This window comes from Primulina eburnea, chromosome 18, assembly GCF_022965805.1.
Source record: "Primulina eburnea isolate SZY01 chromosome 18, ASM2296580v1, whole genome shotgun sequence".
Lineage (NCBI taxonomy): Eukaryota > Viridiplantae > Streptophyta > Magnoliopsida > Lamiales > Gesneriaceae > Primulina > Primulina eburnea.
Window position 1 is genome coordinate 30,166,758 of NC_133118.1, and position 6,538 is coordinate 30,173,295.

The window sequence follows — 6,538 nt, forward strand, 5'->3', positions numbered from 1 at the left end:
GAGCAACCATTGCAGATTCTGGATCGGAAAGAAAAACAGCTCAGAATGAAGACTATTTAGCTTGTGAAAGTCCAGTGGAGTTGTAATGGCACTGAAGAAGCGACTTGGGAGACAGAATCAGAGATGAGCCAGAGATATCCCGAGCTATTTTCATGATGTGAGTATTTATTCAATTTTGATCATATTGCTTCTTGTACATACCTTGATTGATTACTTGCGAGTTCGAGGACGAACTCATATCTAAGAGGGAGAGAAATGTAATGCCCGAGATATTAGGTTGATAAAACAAAATTATGAAAGGTAGCATGGAAAGAGGACCGCACCCGTGCCTTGATACCGACCGCACCTGCAATTGATGGACAGAAAGTTAGCGTTTTAGAGATAAGCAACACCGCACCCGCGCCCTGGTTTGTACCGCGCCCGCGGTAGGTGGGCAGAAAGTTGGATTGTTGCTACTGGAGGGTGAGCGCACCCGCGATGAAAGAATGAGCGCACCCGTGGTCGTTGTTTCTAAATTTTTGATGGGGCTGCCGAGATCTAAGCGCACCTGCGATCAAGAAAGAGCGCACCCACGGTACCCTGTGCGAGAAATCCACCTTTGATTCTTATGTTGACACATGGCATGGTATATATACTTAGTTCATGATTCATTTCTTCTTCATTCAGCAGACCAGCAGCGAGAGAATCTCCTTCAAGCTTCAAGCTTTTCCTCCTCATCTTCAACACTTGGTTGTGACAAATCCGTTTAACCGAATTTCGATCTGAGCCTAGATTTGTGCTCCTCTCACCCAAGGCTACAAGAGGATGTAAGTTTAGTTACGTTTCAACATGATTTAGATTCCATGTGTTGAAAGAATTATGATATGATGGTTATTATGTGTTCTTGACATGTTGGACATAGTATAATCGAAACCGGATCGAGAAAATGATAGCATATGACATTGTTATGATATTCAGCATGTATCGAAATGAGATATGCAGATTTCAGAAGTTATGTATGTTTATGATGAAGATTATGAGTTGTTGATATTGATTATGTTGTGTTGATATGACCGGTATCGAGAAACTACGTCGTTATGCCGTCGATTTGTATCGATATTGATTATCGATTTGTATATGTGTTGACTTGAGTGAGAGATTGATAGAATGCATCTTGAATGTATCATTTCAGAGTTGATATTGTCATATTCGACATTGAGCCTCCGACTACGATAAAGACTGTGCGACGAAAGGTATAATTCATGTTGATTCGGGAAGATACAACTCGAATCAGAATTGATTTGAGTTTCCCAAAAGTACATACTAGATTGTTGTTTATGTTTTGATATTTTTATGCTTTGTGTATAGAATTATATTCAAGCATTAAGATAGGAGAGTCATTGGCAGATTTGCCAAATTTCTAGATGTTCGGTGGTATCGACGCATAAGAGCAGATTGACTCCAATTGTAGATATTCGATACAGACAGGACCGAAGTCTAGGAATAAGACGTACCACCACCGCGATTGGGAGAGTAGGTGACAGACTGTGACGTCCTATTCACACCGGGATCCCTAGAGTTAGATAAGAGTCGAGTCAAAGATATGAGTTTTTGATTTCAACTGCATGCTTCTATTGATTTGATTTCATAGATTATGGAACCTATTGCTAGAGATTTTATTCATGATAGTACACTTCATGATTTAGATTGTGTAGATGCATGTATACCATGTTTTATACTGGGATTTGTCTCACCGGAGTTTCCGGCTGTTGTTGTGTCTGTATGTGTGCATAACGACAGGTGGGACAGGATCAGGGTACAAAGATGAGAGATCGAGATAGCGTGGAGATTACGGGCGTAGAAGAAGGACTAGTGGTTTATTACCAGACTTGTACTATATATGGTTGGTAGTTGATACTGAACCATAGTTTGTCTGATTGTACTAAACAAGATATGTATTTATGTTTGTTGAAATAAAATAGCGATAGATCTTGTGCATGATTTATATACATTTGATTTAATGTTAAAAGCAAAATTTTGACCCACATTTTCTAGCAAAGATCCAATTAATCCCAAAAAAAATTGAGTTAGAGCTTGGGTCCCCACATATACCATTTCCGAAAATCATATAATACTATTAACATATATAAGAGTGCAAATAATAAATAAACAGTGCACCAAACAAAAACGGACATATTAATTATGTGGTAAGAAATATTTGAGAGAGTATAAGTAATGCTGCGACTTAATTGTATTATTAATTGTCTCCATCATGAATAAAATATAGTGCACGAAATGATGGAGAAACAACTTGGCAATTTATTCGTAAAAATGGTCTCTGAGTCGTCGTCCTATAAATAAAGATCTCTCTCTTTATTCAGAAATCATCTATTCATCGAGTTCTTTCTCTTATTTTATAGCATTTGAGTGCTTAGTTCTATAATATTTGTGAGTTGTTTGTTCTCATGTATTAAAAGAGTATGCGTTCTTTTTAGAAACATAGTGAGTGATTGTACACCATAAAAATATTAAAGTCGAATTCTTCTCATCTTTCTCGTAGTTTTTACCATAATAATTTTTAGAGGTTCTTCACGTGAATTTCGATGTCCAGTTTTATATTTTATTTTTATATTATCGTCTCAAGCAGGTCCTAGCTCCTAATTACGATGTCGTTAACAAGCTAGCTCTTCGAACTAATGTAAGTTATGCTGGTCATTACTGTATTTTTTGGTTTTTGGAAAAACTGTTTTTAAAATTTATATATGATGGTTATAATTTTTACTTCTATATAATAACAATACATATATAATTAATATTGGTCAAGATTGACTCAATGAATGAATATAATGGTTTTTTTATTATTATTTGGAATGGAAAGATTCAAATTAAAATTTGGTGAAGACATGGGAAATGGAACTGGTGCACAAGGCCGATCCCAATGAACTCAGAAATTCGTTGTCGGCATCATTTTTAATTAGCATTATTAATAGTTTAATTAAGCAATTTATTCCCTTAATTAAGTTGTAACTCACGCACACACACACACCATTACACACACACTTCGGTATTCCACACACACACATTTCATTCATTACCATTTCAAATTTTTGAGAGCAAAAAAAACTTAGGGTTCTTGAGAAATGCAGCAGCCTTCCCTTTCTCCTTAAATTCCCAACAAGATTTTGTTGATTTTATTGCAAGAAAATGAGCCAATAATCGTTCCAGGTCAATCCTCGCGCCATCTCCGCTTCGGTATCGTCGGTTCGGTAAATTTTGACATCATAAGGCACGTATAATCTATCTTTTTCTGCATTGATCGTGTCATAGTATGTGTTGCGTTGTTTTTATGCGTAAAATCCATGTATGATGTGTAGAAGTTTGAGCAGTTATGTTTGAATCACTTTTGAGACCATTTTTGGGATCTCAAATAACGTTTTTGCTGTTCTTTAAAATACTGCGATTTTTCAGTAACGATTTTGAGAAAACTTTCAACACAAAAATCGTAGAACTTTTTGATAACTTCGATTTGATATAAAATTCGAAATATTTGGCTAAAAATTGAGTGCGTTATGGTGTTTTCGTGGGACTGCTCAAGCTGCGTTTTCAGAAAAATTTGTTATTGATGAATTCTTGAAGTTTTATTATTGCAGGCTTCGTTGGAGATCTACGGGTGATCGCTGCTGCGTTTAGGTAAGTTGGGATGTAGTTGGGATGGTTTTTGGAGTGTCGGTTAGTGCCGATAGGCACTTGAATTCATTAGAGGTCGTAGGAAGAAAACAGTGTCAAGATTTTGGGTTGCGTCGTTTGTTGTTATTTGTCGGGTTGGGTGGCAATTTTAATGACTTGTGTGGGTTGGAGTCAACACCATAGCGTCCTAGGATGGATCTCGACGTCTCGATCTTTGGCCATTCGGTTTAGTTGAGTGGAATAGGCACAGTGTAAGAATTTCTCGCAGGTTCAGAAATCCCGAGGCCAAACGGACCCTTACACGAGGTCCGTGTCTTCCCTTTTCTTCACGGCACATGTTACAGTACCTACACGGACCTATACACGGACCCGGGCACGGGGTCCGTGTACCACTTTTTTGGGAAAAATATATTAAATGCTTTGGAGTTCGATGTCTTGGTTTAGTGCAATGATTTAATTAGGTCGAGTCTCGAGGGATTTAGAATGTCATAAGGAATTGATCAAGTTTAGAGGTGAGCAGGTTTATTTCCTATAAGTTATGAAAGTTAAGTGTAAGGGCTGTTACGCATAAGTTCACGGGAAATATTGATTAAATATGAATCAGAATTTTGGTGTTGTGTTACGGTGTTGGCAACACTGTCACACAACACTGCAGCGGAAATTGATTGATCAAAATTACGAATAAATTAAGTAAAATAACCAGAGACCAGAATTCAATTATGCACAAGTACGAATACTTGTGCGATGCATCAAGGCAACAAATTCACTAGAAAAATTATGTAAGTCGTTTACACTAAAAACCAATACTAGTGAAAATAACGAAACCTAAATTCCTCGACACACCAAGGAATTAAATAGCATCAAATAAATTTTAACCCAAAACTAGATGCTACACCCAAACATATGCTGGATACACCAGAACGCAAAGAACACTCTTGTCTGAGTGTTTCCTCCTTTGATCTGCAACTTCGTCAAAATCGTGAAATGATTCCTTCAAGAAGGTTTGTATGTTGTGGCTCTCTGTTCTCTATTCAGTGTAACCAATTTGATTGGTCATGTTCGCCTAATTATATCTGCATCACAATCTTCCGTGATTCTCTCAATCTACAATCAAGGAAACAAATGTGTTTAATAGGAATCAAACTCTTTCAAGATATGGCCTATCCTGTAGATATTTTCCCTGATGGTATAAATCATTCCATAAAATAAATATCTATTTATAAGGAAACAAATCATTAATTTCATCTAGAAATGCAAAAATAAAATCTTAATAAAATGTGGAATCCACGATTCCTTTCAATCTCCTCCTTTTTTGCATTTCTGGACAAAACTTCAAAAAGTGATGATTCATCAGTGCACAACTCCCCCTTAGTTGTTTACGTGTAACTCCCCCTGAATTTGTCATGTTTGGTTAGTAGTGTTGTGGCTAGTGTTGGCAAACACTGTCACACAACATCATATGACAGTGTCAGGTAGTGTCAAGTGGAGACAAGATAAACAAACATGCCTGCTTTTGTGTTAACATCATGGAGAGAACAAAATCAAAATAAGCAACGGAGCTAGGCAAATACGAAAGCTAGACACTAGCATGAACCCCAAGAGTACAAAAAAAACTTTGTCTGCCTTGTCAGCAGTTCCATCGGCACCAAACTTAGTCTGCCTTGTCAGCAGTTCCATCGGCACCATCACTTTCGGTTTCCTCACCACCCATACTATCATCATCATCACTTGATACTCCCCCTTTTTTGTCAGAATGCACGCCTCCCCCAAGTAACAAGTTGTAAGCAGCAATTTGATTTTCGAAATAGGAGATGGTTGCATTTGATTGGGAGATCAGCTGGTTTGCAAGAACAATGGTGTCACGGGCCTGTTGAATCTGTTTAATACCGAAGGCGACTTGAGCATGGATATCAGAAGTTGTGAGCTTGATAAACCCTGCTGGTGTAGAGGAAGAGGAGACAGTGTTGCCAACACTTGGGCCAACATTAGTGTCCGGGACCATAGCATGGGCGGTCCCAATGGCAGATGAGGGGGCTGAAGAACCAACATTAGTAGTTACCCCGGTGTCGGACCAGGGAAGATCGAGGACCCTAGTCCCTCTGAAATATGCGGAGGCAATTTTCAAGGGTTCGCCAATTTTGATGAGATGTTCATCCTCCGCTTTCACAAATCCCTGGGATTCAAGGATACCAAAAATTAGGGATGGATACGGGAGTCTCACAGACTTCAACTGCCCTTCAGCAAACTGCATAACAGTAGAAAACACTAACTGCCCAAAGTTGAAATTCCGGCCTGTGCTTATGGTGAAGAGAGTGACAGCTTGAAGACGAGTGACCACTGTATTATTTGTAGACGGAGTCCAATTGCGTATGGCAGTTTTGTGGAGAACTGAGTAGAAGGATGTCAGTTTTGTTGACGCTCGGGGAGATGCGGATACTGAGTTACCAGTCCCCCTGTAATGACCGAAGTGATGTAGTCAATATGCGGAAGGTCATCCACATCGTCGTCGGTAGGAGTGTGATAAAAGTCATTGATAGTGTGCAGAGAAAAATCATATATGACATCCCGAACAAAGACGCGCCCGTACTTAATTGACCTCTTATCTCCAACACTGGTGGTCAGATTGCAATAGAATTCAAGAACAGGTCGTCTAACATAAGGCATTACAGAGTTCACTGTGGAACTCAGCCTGCGGATGTTGAGAAACGTGGTGAGATTGTACCTTCCATACGCCTCAAAATCAATGTTGTGTTCTTCAACAAAATTCCTATTTGCATACAGGTACCATTGGCCCACAGCAGCCTCTGAATAAAATTGAGGAGCGAAGGAAGTGGCCAGGTTGTAGTCCTCATCAACAGTGTTGTCAACACCC